At 40.5% G+C, this 19,832-nt stretch overlaps 1 protein-coding gene and 1 long non-coding RNA gene across 2 annotated transcripts in view; one reads left to right on the forward strand and one right to left on the reverse strand.

The window, feature by feature from the left end:
- TEC (tec protein tyrosine kinase) overlaps positions 1–19,832 on the reverse strand; it is a 140,295-nt gene that overhangs the window by 105,612 nt on the left and 14,851 nt on the right. The gene's annotated exons all lie outside the window — the stretch shown is intronic.
- LOC116585062 lies at positions 11,397–19,096 on the forward strand. Its single transcript, XR_004283451.1, has 3 exons — positions 11,397–11,408; positions 16,068–16,073; positions 19,010–19,096. It is a non-coding gene; the product is annotated as an uncharacterized LOC116585062 (long non-coding RNA).

A 19,832-nucleotide genomic window follows, 5' to 3' on the forward strand; every position in this document is an offset into this window, starting at 1 on the left:
CTGAACTACCCAGGACCTCCTAAACTGTTTTTGATACGAAGTATTCATCTATACCAACATATTCGTCCCTTGTTGCATTCAATGCTATTAAGAAGTGAGAAATTTGCTTTACTAAAAAGTTTCAAGAACAGAAACAGAGCGAGCTGAAGGAGGACCCAATAGATTTAAGAATCTTAGGAGACATCTTAGCCAGTTGAAATGCAAGACACAGGGATGCCTGGGTGGCTCAGTCGGTTGAGCATCTGTCTTCGGCTCATGTCATGATCTTAGGGTCCTGGGATCGAGTCCCACATTGGGCTCCTTGCATGGCGGGGAGCCTGCTTTCTCCCTCTGCCTCTGCCTACCACTCACCCTGCTTGTGTTCTTACTCTCTCTCTCTGACAAATAAATAAATAAGATCTTAAAAAAAAAAAAAAGAATGTAAGAGATAACTGCAGCAATGGTGACGTGAAGGTTGCTGGTAAGATTTGTCTGATGATATTAGGATTTGATAATATTAAGATAGCATTTGGTTGTTTTAGATTTTTTTAAGTGTGATTATGGTATTGTGATTGTATTTTTAAGAGTTCTTATCTTTAAGAGATACACACTAAAAAATTTAGAGATTTAATGTCTGATTTGCTTCGTAATTGAAGGAAAATACAAGGATGTAGGCAAAATGAAACTGTTCATGAGTTGATAACTACTGCAGCTGGGTGAGACATAACAGAGTTCATTAGAATATCCTATTTTTGTTTGTGTTTGAAATTTTCCACAATAAAACGTTTCTAAAATATGCTTAAGGAAATAGCCTGGTTTACGACATCCCTGTTATCCAACGCTTCGCAACTGGTAATAAAGAGAAGAGAAAAGGTAAAAAAAAAAAAAAGGAAGAGAGAGGAAGGAGAGAAAAGGCAGAAGTAGAAAAGGGATGGTGGGCTCTTCTTCCTCGAGGATGTTATGGCCCCCTCAACCTAGCTCATCACAAAAGCTGGTCTAATGAGAATATGTGGTCTCCGGCTGCCAAGCATAAAATCACAATCCGTGCAACACTAGTTCTTGCTAGAACTCCTCTCTCTTCTCTATTTCCTTTCCTTTTCCCTGTTCAAATATCATGGAAGTAGAAGTTAGTTTTTTGAGTCTACAGCACAATAAGAGGAGAATCCTGTACAGATTAATGAAGTACCAAAGCATAGTGGGCAGTCAAGAGAGTACAATTAAATTGAAGCCTTTTTATAAAAGAATCATTAGAAAAATCACAACAGCATCACAGCTGAAACTACAGAGCTCCCTAAAGCAAGAAGACAAATTTGCCCAGAGAAGTATTTACCCTTACTGCTAAGGCTTGTGGGACTCAGTTAATGGAGAATTTCCAAAAACTGAAAGAAATGCCAAGTATTATATACCTGATCTCTAAAAGAGAAAAAAATAATAATAAACTGATAAAAATGCTAATGTCAAAGAAAATATTTTCATATATCACTTGGAACATATAAAGGTTATAAACTACATTCAAAAAGTATCATGAATATAAAGCCATGTTCTAATTATTGTTTGGAAAATGTCCAATGACCTTTCTCATATATCCCATCTCTAATAAAGTAAATTGGTAATATACTTTCCTGTTCTTTGCTCTACCCAACATGGTCATAATCTGGCCCATGTATGATAATGTAATGCTGCTGTTTTAAGAAACAGATGCAAATTCACTGACACTCCTCCCATTGAGAGTCAGGATCTAGATCTCCTCACCTTGAATCTGAGTGGGTTTTTGACTCCTTTGACTCATATAGAACAGCAGAAGAGATACAAATAAGATCTCTGAGGCTGAGCCAGAAAAGGCCAAGAATCTCCTGTCTGGTTCTTTTGGACTCTTTGGACAGTTCATCTTAGAAACTAGTCACCATACTGAAAGAAGCCCCTGCCACATGGAGAAGCCACATATGGGCGTTCCAGTGAAGAATTCCCACTGAGCCCAGTTTCCAAATCATCCTAGCCCAGGAGTCAGACAGATGAGGGACAGAACTCTCAGATGATTCCAGCCCCAAGATGTCCAAGACATTCCCAGCTTATCAAGTTTTCCAAGAAAGGAGGTATTATGGAGTAGACACAAGGCATTCCCACTGCACTGTCCAATTCTTAACATACAGAATCCACCCATGTGATACAATGGTGGTTGTTTTGTGTGTGTACATTTCAGGTGGTTTGTACAAAGTAACAGATAACTGGGGCATATAATATACTACATCATTCTTGACCACCCCATTCTCTCTCATTTCATTCATCTCTAAATCTGTCAGCCTTCTTCCTTCCCTTAAATGTTTCCTCTTCTTCACACATCCTTCTTTTCACCATTTTCAGATCAAGAGCTAATTTTTTTTTATTTTATTTATTTATGTCAGAGTGAGAGTGTGTACAAGCAGGGCGGAAGCGGAGGAGCAGAGGGAGAGAGAGAAGCAGACACTCTGTTAAGCAGGGAGCCCAACACAGGGCTCCATCCCAGGACCCTGGGATCACGGCCTGAGTCAAAGTAATATAACTTAACCGACTGAGCCACCCATGTGCCCCAACAGTTCATGAGCTCACAAGAAGAGTTTCAGGCATTCACGTGACCATGCCTCCTGACATTTATTGCACAGCCATAATGTATGGATTACGAAGATGAACATGACATGATCTTTGCTGTAGGGAAGCATTAGAACAAGGGACATAAAAACAAAGAGCCACAATATAGTCCATGAAAGGCTATAAAAGTGATATAAGCCAAGAGTTTTAGAACATTAATAGCCCCCAGAAATCACTTCTATGTGATGACTAAAGAGGAAATAATGACCGCTCTTCAAAGTATTGTGGACCTCTTCAGTGAAGAAATGACATGTGCACCGAATTTTGACAGTTGGCTAGAGATACATCAACACATGAATAAAAGTAGATACTAATGTTCACCTCTTATAATGACTTCCCCATATAAAGCATATGAAAATTCTTTCTTAAGAGTTGTTTGGTTTTAGGGGCTCCTGGCTGGCTCGGTCAGTAAAGCATGAGACTCTTGGTCTCAGGGTTTTAGGTTCAAGCCCCATGTTAGGTGTAGAGATTACATCAAAATGGAAAGAAAAAAGTTGTGTGATTTTAATCACAACTGCAAACAGGAAATAAAGGTTAAAGTGGGGGGGGGTGCCTTGTCACTCAGTCAGTTAAGCACCCAACTTTTGATCTCAGCTCAGGTCTCAATCTCAGGGTCATTGAGTTCAAGCTGCATGTTGGCCTCCATACTGGGTGTGGAGCCTATCTAAAAAAAAGCTTTTTTAAAAATTAAAAATGGCATGTGTTCCCATGTCATTTTCAAGTTTTATAGTGGCCCTCCACCATGAGGTTTAATTTTCGGTGTTTTGTTAGTAAAGAAGAGAATGTAAACAGAAAATAGCCTAAGTTATGGAAGAATGACTTTTTTTCTGAGTATAGTTGGAACACAATGTCCCATTAGCTTCAGGTGTACAGCACAGTGATTCACAAGTCTATACATTATGCTACACAAGTATAGCTACCATCTGTCACCACACATCACTCTTACAATATCACTATTACAATATCACAATATTCCTTACACTGTGCCTTTTATTCCTGTGACTGACTCACTCCATAAGCAGAAGCCTATATCTCCCACTCCCTTCAGCCATTTTGCCCAACCCCCATCTCTCTTCCTTCCAGCAACTATCAGTTTGTTCTATTAGCAGGTCTGATTCACCTTTGCTTGCTTATTCCTTTTTTTTCTTTAAGATTTTAATTTTTATTTTTGTAAGTAATCTCTACACCCAACATGGGGCTCAAACTCATGATCCCAAGATCAAGAATCACACACTCCACACTTTCTACTATATTCTCCAGAACAAATGTTTCTCATTCAGAAACATCCCCTAACCATACAAAGATTTTGAAGCAACATACTTCTTTTTTTAAAGATTGATTGATTTGACAAATAAATATATTTGATAAATAAATTTATTTGATAAATGAAATATATTTGATAAATAAATATAAGACTTATTTACTTGAGAGAGAGACAGACAGAGATAGTGAGAGATAGCATGAGTTGGGAGGAGAGGAAGAAGCAGACTCCCTGCCAAGCAGGGAGCCCGATGCAGGGCTCGATCCCAGGATCCCAAGATCATGACCTGAGCCAAAGGCAGACGCTTACCCAATTGAGCCACCTAGGTGCCCCGAAGCAAAATCCTTCTTTTAGGGTGATACCTGAGCATTAAACCTCAATATCATGTTGGCCAACAGAGGATCACATATTTCAGTGAGCCTGGAAATTCCATTATTCCGGGAATCATCTTCTATTAAGAAAAAACTGATGCCCAATTTCTTTCCAGTGCTATATGAAATTCTGAAAATCAAGTTTATTTGAATAAGCAGTACAGATATTTAGAGAGCGCCATAAAACAATTAGTTAATATATGTGTATATATATTTATATGTGTGTGTATACATGTGTTACACAGACATATAAATCATTTGTTTCACAGAAATTTCTCAAAACCGTATTTCCAAGTTGTTGGGTTTTTTTTTTTTCCTCTGAATACTTTTACACAAATGAAGTACAAGAAAATACAATACTTGGCATGATCTAGCATCCAGTATATTGAGTGAAACACAACATGTATTCAGGACTTAATGATTTCAATTTATTTACGCCTTGATGGGTTTTACTTCAGAGGCCAAACCTCAAAGGCAACGGAAGGATCTACTTCAGACCTTTCACTATTTTTAGTTGCTCTTATTGTCACTGGACAGACTTAACAGAAAAACCTCCTATCAAAAGTATATCCATCTGCATTTTAAATCAACAGGATCTGGGATGCCTGGGTGGCTCAGTCGGTTAAGCATCTGCCTCCGGCTCAGGTCATGATCCTGGGGTCTTGGGATCGAGCCCTGCAAGGGGCTCCCTCGTCAGTGGAGAGCCTGCTTCTCCCTCTGCCCCTCCCCCTGCTCCTGCTGTCTCTCACTCTCTCAAATAAATAATCTTTTTAAAAAAATCAGCAGGATCTTAGAATCACAAATTATCAATCAACAGGATCCTTTTTCACTCCAAGATGCTCCTGAGGATTAATTCTGCCCATGCAAGGGTTTTGTGTTTTGTTTTGTTTTGTTTTTTGAAGGGGCTGAGAGCCTACAGCTTAGGTGTCACAGAGTCCCAGGCCTCCTACATCTGTCCTGTGTCAAGTGACACTGTGTCCCCCCAGCAATCCTGCTCTCATCTCTTTAATGTAACAGGTCTTCATCAATCCCCATCCTGACGCCCCTGTTAAAATGTAAGAGTGAGACTCACGGTGTAGAGGAAACTTCTCTGCCCTGAACCAAAAATGCAAACAAGCAACCTCCTAGCTCCGAGGGCACTGTGATGTCAGTGCCCTGAAGCGGATATCACTAACGGTCAGTAGCCCTGAAATTCTAGGAGCTTGACATCCCAGAAACCCACCTGTTCCCCATATAACTACTGTCTGAAAAAAATAGAAAATTCGACCGTATTTAGAAGGCAGATCCATACATTTTAATATATTAAACTATCAAAATTTTAATTTGTCTCCTGACAGAGCTGGAAAAGATAGAAACAGTGGTTCTTCCAACATTACCCTTAAGATTTCTTTCCTTTCTTTATTAAGATCATATTTATTTATTTGAGAGAGAGAGAGAGAAAGCAAGAGCAGGGGGAGAGACAGAAGAAGAGGGAGAAGCAGACTCCCCGCTGAGCTGGGATCCAGACACAGGGCTCCATCCCAGCATCATAACCTGAGCCAACCGACCCAGCCCCTAAAGATTTCTTTCACTCTGTTGCCCTGCATGATCTTAGGCCACCAATTACTTACACTGGAACTCCTGGCTAAGTAGCATGATTTAGTGGAAGCAACCCTGGCAGCTACCATTTTATAAATGAATAGATAAAAGAGAACGTAACTGAAATAATAATAATAATGATGATGATGATGATGATGATGTTAATACCTTTGAGACTAGAAAGCTAGTATCCTTATTCCCAGACTTCTGGAATAAGAGTCTGGCCACATTAAATAGCTGAACAGTTACACTAAAAACATTTATTTTTATTGATATATAATTGCACCTAGTATACATCCAGAGAGAAACTGAAAGAACTTACAATAAAAATACATGAACAAAATTTAATCAAGAAAGTACAAGTCTTGTGCATTGCAAACTACGAAACATTATTGAAAGAAATTTAAAGACTCAAATAAAAGAAAAGATACACACATTCATGGATTGAAAGATTTAATATTGCTGAAATGGCAATCTTTTCCAAATGGTCAGATTCAGTGTAATCTCTATCAAAATTCTAACTGCCCTCTTTTTGCTGAAATGGACAAGCTGATCCCAAAACTCATACAGTAATACTGAATCACCAAATCAATCTTTTAAAAAAAAAATTAAAAAAAAAAAAACCACCAGAGGACCCACACTCCCATTATCAAAATTTATTGCAGGGATACCTGGGTGGCTCAGTGGGTTAAGCCTCTGTCTTCAGCTCAGGTCATGATCTCAGGGTCCTGGGATCAAGCCCCATACCAGGCTCTCTGTTCAGCAGGGAGCCTACTTCCTCCTCTTTCTTTGCCTGCCTCTCTGCCTACTTGTGATCTCTGTCAAGTAAATAAATAAGAATCTTTAAAAAAACAAGACACAACAAAAAACTTACTTCAATATTACAGTATTTCAAACAGCATGATACATGACAATAGATGTACAGACCAACAATATAGAATTGAGAGTCCAGAAATAAACTCACACATCTATGCTCAGTTGATTTTTGATGAGGGTGCCAAGACCATTCAATGAGAGAGAACAAATGGTGCTGGGATAATGGTATATGAAGGACTTTGGCACACACACCATACACAAAAATGATCTCAAAATTGATCAAAGATTAACATAAGAATAAAAGTTCAAAACTCTTAGGAGGAAACATAGCTGTAAATTTTCATGACCTTAGATTAGGGAATGGTTTCTTAAATATGACATCAAGAGCATAAGCAACAAAAGAAAAATAGATAAAGTGGACTACATCAACTTAAAAACCTTTGTATGTCAAAGGACACAAAGAAGTGAAAGACAACCCATAGAATAAGAGAAAATATTTACCAATGATATATTTGATAGGGGTCTAACATCCAGAATGCATGAAGAACATTTATAGCTGAACAACAAAAAATAACCCAACTTAAAAATGGGAAAGAACTTAAATAGACATTTCTTTTTTTTTAAATATATATTTTTTTATAAACATATAATGTATTATTAGCCCCAGGGGTAAAGGTCTGTGAATGGCCAGGTTTACACACTTCACAGCACTCACCATAGCACATACCTTCCCCAATATCTGTAACCCCACCACCTTCTTCCGACCCCTCTCCCCCCGGCAACCCTCAGTTTGTTTTGTGAGATTAAGAGTCTCTTATGGTTTGTCTCCCTCCTGATCCTGATCCTCCTTTTCCTACCCCCCAAGCTCCCCACGTTGCATCTCCACTTCCTCATATCAGGGAGATCATATGATAGTTGTCTTTCTCCGACTGACTTATTTCGCTAAGCATGATACGCTCTAGTTCCATCCATGTCGTCGCAAATGGCAAGATTTCATTAGATAGACATTTCTTCAAAGAAAATGTACAAATGGCCAATAAACACATGAAACGATGCCCAACATCATTAGTGATTAGGGAAATGGAAATCAAAACCCCATGAGACACCACTTCACACGCACTAGAATGGCTGTAATGTTTTTAAGGGAAAATGAGAAGTACTGGCAAGAATGTGGAGAAACTGTAACCCTCATGCACTGGTGGAAATGGAAAATGCTGCAGCCACTGTGAAAAACATTTCAGCGGTTACCCAAAAGTTAACATATAATGCAGCATTTCCACTCCTAAGTATATACCCAAGAGAACTGAAAACCTCTTTTCACACAAAAATTCACACATGAATGCTTATAGTGGTATTACTCATCGTAGCCAAAAACTGGAAACAACCCAAATGTCCATCAACTGACGAATGGATATATATATCCATACAATGAAATGTTATTCCACCATAAAAAGGAACGAGGTCCTGCCCCATGGTACACTGTAGATGAACTTTGAAAACATTACATTAAGTAAAAGAATTCAGATACAAAAGGCCACATATGATGTTAATTCCATATATATGAAATGTCCAGAATAGGCGAATCCATACAGACACCAAAATACATAACTGTCTGGAGGGGATGAGGGGAGAATCGGATGTATGGGGTTTCTTTCTGGAGTGACAGAACCTTCTGGAATTAGTGGTGATGCTTCCACCACTTTGTAAATATACTAAAAACCATTGCGTTGTACCCTTTCAAGCTGGTTTAAATAGTGAATTTTATTCTCAATAAAAGAAATGTAAGAACAAATCCATGCACAACATGTCAACAATATACAGGTAAGAATTAAAAGCAAAAGGAGAAATCAGAAAACAAAAGGCAGGAAAACACCAGAGTGGAAGCAGAGTTTATGTGGGAGTTGATTCTTACGTAAGCACATACGGCAAAAAGTGAATATAGTCAGAGTTAGCCTTGACTATTCACCAGAAGACAGTCACACAGGAGGCTGACACATGGTCCCCAGAGAAGGCCAGCAGCATCGGCAGAAATGTCTACTAGCACTGCAAGTTGTAACTGCTGGCTATTGAGGAAAACAGCAACCACCCAAAAACGCCACTGATGATGAGTTGCACAAGAACAATAAAAATGTCTCATTTCCCATGATTCTGTAGGTGGGGAGGGCAATTCTAACACAGACATCTAGGATGGACACACTCCCATTTCGGACACTTGCAGGCCATCAGCTAGGGGCACGTGAGCTCCCGTCCATGTGGACAGGACAAGCTGGGTTTATTTGTATAGTTCTCAGGAATCCGTGAGCTGTCAGAGAGCAAGCCCTAGTACACAACACATGTCGGGTCTCTGAATGCTTCACTTGTGCTACTGTCTCATTGGCCAGAGCAAGTCACATGACCCAGTCCTGAGTCAGAATTAGAGGTGACTACCCAACATGGAGTAGATACAGGGAGGGGAATTATGGAGGCCTTTTTGCAAACAATCTAGCACAGAAAAAAGAAAGATTTGGGCGTTTTCGGTTTAGTATTAGATAAATCAGTTGGATTGAACTTAGAGGACAGTTTGTGTGAAAAAGTACTTTTCTCTAATTACTGAAGTCCCATTCAGTACTGTGAGATAGATGCTCATTGAAAAACCTTTGCAAACTCAGAGAGAAGAGAGCAATGTAAGTGCACACATCTTCCAGTGTTCACTGAGTAGAACAGAATCATCCACCATCCTCAAACTGTCTCTTTTCTCTCTTTTTTCTTTGTTGGCCCACACAAAGGTGAATTCTCCTAGGTCAAGTGCACATATGCTACAATTCTACCATACATTGATAACTGGAACTAAGACATTTATTGCAACTGTGCATTAAATTTAGACCTTCTCAAAATCTAGGAAGCCAAGGATAATATAAAGGCTCACAGAATAGGAATTTTTTTATAAGAGATACAGCAAGTTGCCAAAAGAAAAACTTTTTTTAATTGGCTTTTTTTTTTTTTTTTAGATTTTATTTATCTTTTGACAGAGAGAGAACGAGAGAGGGAGCACAAGCAGGGGGAGTGGGAGAGGGAGAAGCAGGCTCCTGCTGAGCAGGGATCATGATCTGAGCCCAAGGTAGACGCTTAATGACTGAGCCACCCAGACACCCCTACTGTGATTAAATTCTAAAGAGACACTAGCTTACAGGATTGTAAAGGATAATGAAAGATATTACATGATACACCTTCAATAGAAGTTCAGGAAGAAATGATAATATCACTCCTCACCTGGCTATTTCTAATATTAACATTTGATAATAGCATAGTAAATATATCCTTATAAAAGCATTTCTTTGTGGAGTAAGCTAGCAAGGTTACTTGCTTATTAACTCAAGAAATAGGAATAAAGTATAGAAACAAGTAAATAAGTAATATGATCCTTGGTCTGTATCTGTTAAATATTATCATAAGCTCACTTTTGGTAAAAATTGAATGAAATTCTGTTTAATATTTATACTCCAATATGTGAAAGAAATTTTAATATTATGTCAAGAACAGATAGAAATAGTATATCTGATGTAAAATGTTTTTAAAGACTAATATGAATCCTGCCAAGTATTTTCAGATATACCCCCCCGAATAATCCACTCTAATAAAAAACACCAACAGTTTCCAAAGATCTATAGCTTCGTACAAGAAGCATTTACATTTTGAGATTCCAACTATCTGATTGAAGTCCTGCTTCTTGACTCCATGATATTTCCATGAACACTGAGCTAACATTCATCAGATTGTTATATATAAGAATTAAGACCCTGGCAGGTGTCCTTTTCAGTATTATTTCTGCTAAGTCAGAAAGCCCAAAAAGGCAGAGTGGTGACAGATGTGGTTCTCAGTTCACAATATGAATTGAACAAGTAGATACTAATATTTTAAATGAGGGAAATAACAAAGAAGACTTGAAGAATTTGGGAAAAAAAAAAACAAAAAAACAAAAAAAAACCTTCCAAAGCTGTCAAAACACTCTAAGACGGGGTACTGCATTTTTCACACCACCATCCGTACCCACTACACACAGAAGATAGGCCCCAGGAGGGTTGATGAAAATAATTGCTTAAATCCCACCAAATATGTACTTGAACTTACACAAAATACACTTTAAATTACCATTTACTTAATACATTTTGCTTTACACTACACTTTAAAATTTAGCTTACACTGGCTTGAAAAACATAAAAAGCAAAATTTCTGTCACTCGGCTAGAATTCCAGAATGCATGTCTTGTCTAGGATCTACTGAATGGCATTAGCCAATCACTTTAAAGTTTTCTAGTTCATGCATAAATGGTTACACCCATATTGCTGGGTGTCATTGGTTCCTCTATTAGTATTACTGGACAAGGAAGTGGCACATTAATCTGCATTCCCTTCTGAGCTCTGTCTGGGACCTGCTTAACTTGCTACCCATCTCAAAATCTAAAAAACTTCACTATCATTATAAGAAACACTGAGCACCACCTCCAGAGACGGAATAATTCCAAAGAGGTCTCTCCTCTACAATGGCACCTGAGTGAGCCTGATACAGAAGCATTCAGTCTGCCTAGTTTGACAACAGAGCTCATATTCCCCGACCCTGGCTGAAGGCTGGAACTTTTCCAATAGTGGGTATACCCTTTCGTTCCAAAAACCAGAAATAAAATACAGAACTCAAGTACCCCCTGAAGAAGGTAATACACTGACTGAAGTTTATTATGATTCTCAAGCCCAGCCTCTCTTGCCATCTTGAATATTTCTGGGCTGCAGTTCCCCCTCCCTACTGTGAACATGATCTCCTCTGTGGGTCAGTGACCCCCTTTGGCATAGCGACATCACTTAGGTTCCCAAACCTAAACCATTCCCTTGACCCACCACATTCACCTCCAACAACTACATCCCTTCTGAGTCCCTTTATAGCAGAAATTCTTGAAAGACAGGATGCATTCATGTGCTTTCCACAAACCACTCCCATCGGCTTCCATCTCTATCATTCCACCAACATTGCCTTTGTTGAGGTCACCAAGGACCTCCTTGTGGCCAAACCCAGTGGACACCTCTCACTTCTTATCTTACCTCCCAGCAGTGTTCAAACACAGCTGACCATTCTCTCCTTGAAACACTTAGTGTCTCTCAGTTCTCTGTGACACCAAAGTTGCCTGGATGGTTTTCCAATCTCAGAGGCCGTACCTTCTCAGTCTGCTTTGCTCTCTGTTTTACTGTGGAACACTGCTGTGTACCAGAGCTTGCTTTCCTTCTTCGTCCCTAAATTCTCCTCAGGGATGGCCTCACCCAGCTGCCTCGCTTGAAAGGCCACCTGCATGTTGCTGATTCCGGAATCTACATCTCCAACCCTGGCCCCGGGAACCTCAGACTTACTCATCCAATTGCAAACCTGATGTCATCATTTGAATATCCAATAGGTATCTCCAACATAACATGTCTAAAACAAAACTCTAAATACTCCCCTAAAACTTATTCTTAACCTAGTCTTTGCCATCTAAGAAAATGGCTTTACCACCTCCCCAGCTGCTCAGTCAAAAATCAGAGAGTTACCTTTAATTCATTCCTCTGTCTCATACCTCAAAATTAATTCATGACCATGTTCTTTGAACTGCATCTCCAAAATACCCTACATCTGAACATTTAAGGTTTTACTTTTCTCTCATTCGTGCAATCTGTTGCACTCAGGACCCTGACTTTTCATAGCTCTCTGTACCTTTTCACACCTCTGTGTCTCTGGCCTTTGGCAATATCCTCCCACACTGACTATGGGTGTACCCAGGAAACTTGCCTTGTCCCACAGGACAGTAGTAAACTTAACATAAGCTAAAGCATTAAAACCTGCTTGCTGGTTTCTACTCCCTTCTGCTTCTTTGCAATCAGTGTGAGATTGTGACTGGGCCAGCCTGAGAATAAGCCCAGGCTAGCCTACTAGAGGGACATAATATAAACACAGAGAGCAGAGCTGCCCCAGCCACCTCCACTGAGGCCATCCGAGATAGCCGTCAGCGAGCCCTTCCAACACATCAGAGAATCAAGGCAATATTGCAGAGCTGCCTAGCTGACCCTGATCAGCTGAGCCAAACCCACGTCAGAAGAACTACCCAGCTCTCCTATCACCTCATAAGCAAAAATAAATCCTTATTCCTGAATGCCACTGAGTTGATGGGATATTTGTTACATGGCATTACTGTGGCAATAGCTGATACAGCCACCATCATGCCTTGTCAAGACTATTGCAATAACCTCCTAATAGATACACTACTTCCTGGGGCACCTGGGTGGTGTAGTCGGTTAAGTGCCCCACTCCTGGTTTCAGCTCAAGTCATGATCTCAGGACCATAAGAGTAAGCCCTGCATCGAGCCCCACATTGGGCTCTGTGCTCGGCACAGAGTCTGCTTCAGATTCTCTCTCCCTCGGCCCTTCCTACTAATGCTCGCGCTCTCTCTTCCTAAAATAAATATATCTTTTTTAAAAATGAATCCACTACTTCTTTCCATATCTTATAATCATTTTTCCATTTGCCAATCAATATAAACTTTTTTAAAAAGTTAAATTAAATTAAAAAAATAAAAACAGGGACATCTGGGTGGCTCAGTGGGTTAAGCCGCTGCCTTTGGCTCAGGTCATGATCTCAGGGTCCTGGGATCAAGTCCCGCATTGGGCTCTCTGCTCAGCAGGGAGCCTGCTTCCCTCTCTCTCTCTCTCTGCCTGCCTCTCTGCCTATTTGTGATCTTTCTCTGTCAAATAAATAAATAAAATCTTTTTTAAAAAAATTAAAATTAAAATAAAAACATAATTCAATTCATGTCCTCAGTCCTACTTAAATCTTTCAATAGCTTCTCCACCCTTAAACTAAAACCCCATCTCCTTAACCTAACATACCACCTACTTATCCAGCTACGTCTGTTAACACTCTCCCCCCAACCCACTAAACCACCTAAGTCTTCTTCCTGTTCTTTACACAGAGCCTTCCCTTGAGACCCCAGTCTAAAGTAGATAACCAGTCACTCTTAGGCCTCTGTTTTGATGATTTAAGTGATACTGATCATACCAACTGTACTCAAATGAGTGACTGAGAAAACAAATAAAACTTATCAGTACATGACATTTTTCTTGATTTTTTTTTAATTGTGTGCACTCCCCACTGAGTGGAAGTTCCACACAAACATTCTGTGTATTCATCACTGGATCCTCAGCATTTCCTCCACATAGTAGATGCTCATTAAATAGCGGATGAATGCTACCTGACTTACAGAATAAATGATCAGATCCTTTCTGATCAGGTTTTTCGAAAGGTGAAAGAGCTAGGGAAGATGAAATGGCAAGAGAGAAAAGACAGACGGACTCTGGCAGCGAAGTCTAGAAGCAGAGAAAATATTTCACCTAATTAGGTGAAAATATTTCACCCAATAGAAAATGAAGGTAAGAGTTTGGGCTCTGAAAACAGCCTAGTATGGAAGTGTGGCTCTGCTCCTTCCTGGCTCTGTGAACATGGGCTCGCTACTCACCTCTCTGAGCTTGTGTCCTCATCTGTTAAATGGGGTAACAACTGCCACTTTGTTAAGTTGATATAAAAATTAAATAAGAAAATATATCTAAAGTGCTTCTCATGGTACATGGATCATGGCAATTACTCAAAAATGGTGGCGGTAGTGGTGGTGATACCTAAGGCAGCTCTACCATTGTTAATTAACTTGGCATAATCCATAGCATCTCACTTAATGTGTTCAGTCTATTGAATTTTTTTTTTTCAATTTTCAGGCATATCAAATCGTCCCTTTTCACCAAGACTGGAATGAGCATAGAACCTAGAGCCAGTAGAACTGGGGTCTGGCTCTGGTTCTGCCACTTACTAGCTGGGTGACTTCAGGCAAGTCACCAACTTCCCAGACCTGAAAGTTACTTGTCATCAGCTCTGTCCATGCCCAAGGCAGGAGGTGCAGGAAACAGTTTGCCAAGAGGTGAAGGAACTGGTATAATACAGAGATGTGGAGACAGAGAGACAAGCAGGCAGCCTATCACTCCAGTCCCTTCCAGAGCCCAAACAGGAATACATAAACACCTTAACTCCAGATTCCCAAATTGTATTTCTCAGAACACTAAGACCTACTAGATTATACCAGACCCTAACTTCATAAAAGCAGGGACACTGGCTCCTTTTATTCTCTGCCATAGGACCAGGGGCAGTGCCCAAAGTGTACCAGCATATGGTCAACAGATTTATGAAAAGGAGCTCAACATCCCTCATCATCAGGGAAATACAAATCAAAACCCCAGTGAAATACCACCTCACACCTGTGAGAATGGCTAAAATCAGAAAGACAAGAAAGAACAAGTGGTATTGAGAATGTGGAGAAAAGGGAACCCTCTCGCACTATTTGGGGGAATGTAAATTGGTGCAGCTATTGTGGGAAACAGTATGGAAGTCCCTCAAAAATTAAAATTAGAAATACCATACAATCCAGTAATTCCGCTACTAGGCATTTACCCAAAGAAAGCAAGAACACAAATTCAGAAAGATATATGCACCCCTATGTTTGTTGCAGTATTATTTACAATAGATAAGGTATGGAAGCAACCTGGGGCACCTGAGTGGCTCAGGCAGTTAAGCAACTGATTCTTGATTTTGGCTCAGGTCATGATCGCAAGGGTAGTGAGACTGAGCCCCACATCAGGCTCCACGATAGGCATGGAGCATGCTTAAGAGTCTCTCTCTCCCTCTGCCTCTCCCCCCCCAAAACAAAAATAAAAACAAAAACAAAAGAAAGCAACCTAAGTATCCACTGACAGATGAATGGATAAAGATTACATATAATCTTTATCCATATATATAATATATAATATATTATAATATATAGTATACATAATATACATAATACATTATACATAATACAATATACATAATATATAATTATATAATATAAAGATATGTATATAAAATCTCAATGGAATATTATTCAGCCATAAAAAGTAAATGAAATCTTGGCATTTGTGACAACATGGACCTAGAGGGTATTATGCTAAGTAAAATAAGTTAGACAGAGAAAGACAAATACCATGTGATTTTACTCTTACATTTTTTGTAAAATCAAAAAAAAATAATAAATGAACAAACAATAAAAGCAGAAACAGACCCATAAATACAGAGAAAAAACCGGTACATGGTGGTTGCCAGGGGGGCGGGAGGTTGGGAGGATGGGCAAAATGGGTGAAGGGGAGGGGGAGGTTCAGGCTTCCAGGTATAGAATAAGTCAGTCATGGGAATGAAAGGCACAGCATCAGGAATATAGTCGTTGGTGTTGTTATAGCATTGTATGGGGACAGATGGTCGTTACCCCTGTGGTGAGCATAGCATAACCTCGAGTTGTCAAATCATTACTTTGTGCACCTGAAATGAAAGTGACATTGTGTGTCAACTATAATTTAAAAAGAAAAAGAAAAATGTATGTATTTAAACCCAATCAAAACAAAACATACTATCATAAGGGGTGCTTACCACAGGCTTGTTGAATGAATGAACACATATATTTGGGCCAAGCTGTATTGCACAACGCCAAACTGGTTTCTTATGTGCGTTCCTCACAGCCTTTTCTACATGGACAGGCTCTGTGAATCATAGAGAATGCTGCCTTTCCCAGCCTTATGGGATCACAGAACTCACTCCACAGCCCTTAAACCTTAAACATCTCCCAGAGCTGTAGTATTCTATAAAACAGTTTGAGAAACATCCTATGCGTAGATAATTTCAGTCATTTTCGCCACCATAAAAGAGACAAGTTCTCTTGCTCTTTACATATAACATCATAAAAGGCCAACTAATTTGACTCACATCTGGTCTGAGCTGTTTCCTCCACCTTCAAATCTCACAGCACCACGCAGGGCCTCCACGTTCTGCAGATGCCCTGCCCAGTTACTCTGCCCTGTTTCCTGTCTCCTTATAACCCATCTGCTCTGCAAATCTTTCCATTTTTTTTCTTCCACTATCTCTTCTCTCTACATCCCTAGTCTTCTTATGATCTTTCTTAAACTGTTTTAACTACTCATCTTCCCTTTTTCTAAACAGCCCAATGTCTCCATCTTGTAACTTACAGTATCACTCCACCTCTGCAACTTTTCAAAGTACTTCTTCTCCCTTTTATAATAAAGACTGTTCTATCTCTTGCATTCTCTATATTGGACTCTTTTTAGAGCCGCTCCTTAATCTTAAGTAAGTATAATCACGTCAGACCCAATCTGGGCCACCCCCCCTTCCTACCATTTATTTCCCAGTGTTTGAGAAAGCAAACACACTGGGCCTTTTCATACTTTTGCTTGGGTTGTTCTGCCTAGAAGAGCATCTGCTGAAATGCCACTCATTTTTTAAGGTCCTGATCATAGGTCATCTCTTTCATGAAATCTCCCTATTTTCCACTCCTGCCATAATTAACTACTCCCTCAAAGCAGCCTCATGGCAGACCTGTCAAGTTAGTTGTGCAAGAGAATGAAGAGATGGCAGAGTCTGCAGAGAAGACCATGAACCAGGTGAGTGTTATCAGGGGGATCGACCAAGAGATTGGTGGCAAAAAGAAAGTCCGAGAGGGTGTGTGCATGAAGGGCTTTATCTCTAAAAGGGAAAGCAGCAAAGGGAAGCCAGAAGGCTATAGCAGAGAGAGCTTCTCATCATGTGAGGAGGCTGGGGTGTGGGAGTGTTGATTCACAGTGGAACAATGGCCCTCGGAGGACCGTAGGAAAGATTAGGAAGGAAGCCAGCAGAAGAATGGAAGTTCAGAATCATAGGGGAGTTGAGAGCATTTTAGGAGAGAGCTGATCAGAAAGGCTAGGAGCCAAGGAAACCAGGGATAAGAGGCAAAGGCTAGGCCTAAACTGGCGGAAGTCCCAGATAGTGTCAGAGGCCAGATGAGTTAAGCACTCAACAGTCTTTGATCAGCATTCAAAAGTAGGTTGATGAATAATTTGTAATGTCTACGAAGAACACATTTCTCCAATGTTGCACTCATGGCATAATACTTATCCTTGTGTGTGGGCTCTGTAATGGGGGGGAGAGGTGGGAGGGTGGGGGAAAGTAGTGCGAAGGGGCTGGGTGTGCTATCTCCTTTCCTTAGGACAGAGCTCAGAGACCTAAAAGGGAAAAAGCAAGATGAGTACCTCGAGTTTCCAGGGATCAAAGGCCTCCAGGCAAGGTACAGGCAACAGTAGGCACCAAGACCCAAGAACGAGGGAGGGGGCTCATCCAAAGGGTAGATAAAGAATGGCAATGAGGAATCTATTCACCTTCTGGAAAGTCGGTATCTTAGGCATGGCTCTTTCAATTTCAAATAACTTCCACTTAAGCAGACAACAACAACAACAACAAAAGGAATGTACTGGCTCACAAAACCAAGCAGGGCTGAGCTGCTTCAGGCACATCTGAATCCTGGGTCGTTTTTCATTTTATTTTATTTTGTTTTATTTTATTTTGAAAGAGAGAGGGCCCAAGGGGGGTGGGGCAGGGGAGGCGAAACCGAGGGAGCCCAGTGCAGGGCTCGATCTCACCACCCTAAGATCATGACCTGAGCCAAAATCAAGAATCCCATGCTTAACTGGCTGAGCCAGCCAGGCACCCCTGAATCCCGGAGTTTAAATGCTGCTGTCTGTGCTCCCACCACTGTTCAGTGACATGTCTCCCTGCGGGCCAGCTTCATCATTTTCTCCTACTTCAAAAAGCTTCCCCCATAGAGCAGGCAAAGATGGCCACCAGGAACTCCAGGTTAGATCACTCTAGCAGGAGAGAAAAAAAAAAAAATCCCACAGGAAAAGAATGCCTCCCTTCCTAACTGGAGCAGAAATGGAGCCTAACTGAGCAAAGCTGGGTCATGTGCTAACCTCTGAACCAATCACCAGGTCAGATGGAGGCACTTCTCCCATTGGCCACAAGTCACATGACCAACCCCAGGCTTCCGTGTCCACCCCACCCAAACCACAGGAACTGTGGACAGAGAAGTTCCCCAAAGGAAGTCCAGGCAAGAAAATCTGGAGTCCACTGCAGTGTAGTCACTTGTTGGTCGGTCCCCAGATAACAAAAGAGATGCACAGTCCCGCTACTTAAAGGGTAGAAGTGAGGTGGGGAGCAGAGGCAGAAAGAAATGTAGATAAAATTAAATGTCCTTAATTTTTTTCCCATTCTTTTTTATTGTGTTATGGAGCCCGTTGGCAAACACTTGAGGCAGACAGGAAGCAGAGCATTCCTCCAGAAAATTCCCGATCTTAGGGTTAATGTCTTGCTAGAGGCAAAAACAACCTCAGCTGGCCAATAGCTAGGACTCCAGGATCCTGTGAGTCTTTTGCATATGAAAGTCATTTTGCAAACTTCCCTTGGTCTTTACCCCCAACACCTCCATAGTATATAATCAATCGCTCCTCACAATCCCAGGGCAGCCCTTTCTGCCCAAAGGTCCTGTTCCCATGCTTTAATAAAAACCACTTTTTTGCACCAAAGACATCTCAAGAATTCTTTCTTGGCCGTAGGCTCTGAACCCCAACAGTTCCACATCATAGGGCTTTGAAGTCAGACAGAACTGGTTTTAAATTTCAGCTCTGACACTTACTAGCTGTGTGACCTCAAGTAAATTACTTAATTTCTCAGTGCCTCGGTTTCCTCCTTATAAAACGGGGATAATAATAGCACCTACCTCCTAGAGATCTTTGGAAAGAGTGAATGGAAGAATGCACATAAATTGCTAGATAGACACAACGCTTGACACAAAGTGATCAATAAATGGTAGCTGTTATGAGTAATAATTAACAATAATGACAATTATTATTATTTAGAACAAGGGTACCACATGAAGGGTGAACTGTGACTCGGTGAAAGAGAGAACCTTGTCAGCACTTGGATAATCAGCTCTGGGTCAAGTTTCATTAAGGGCAACTGAGGACACAATGCAAGGGCCTAAGTGACACTAAGAACACTATTTAAATCAGTATTTAAATAAATAATACAATCATGAGAACCCACTGTGCTCATGAATAAGAAACATATAGCTCTGAGGTAAACTACAAGGAAGACTGTAATTCTGTGTGACATTACTTGGGGGGCAGAGGGAGGGTTGACTAAAGCTACTTCATTACTTTCAGGGCTGAGCAAACAAGAGAATAATGCCTGGGCCCAGCTGTTGGAATGCTAAGAAGATACAATGTGGGAAACAAAGGCAGAAGAGAAAAGA

Source organism: Mustela erminea, chromosome 2 (genome assembly GCF_009829155.1).
Source record: "Mustela erminea isolate mMusErm1 chromosome 2, mMusErm1.Pri, whole genome shotgun sequence".
Taxonomy (NCBI): Eukaryota; Metazoa; Chordata; class Mammalia; order Carnivora; family Mustelidae; genus Mustela; species Mustela erminea.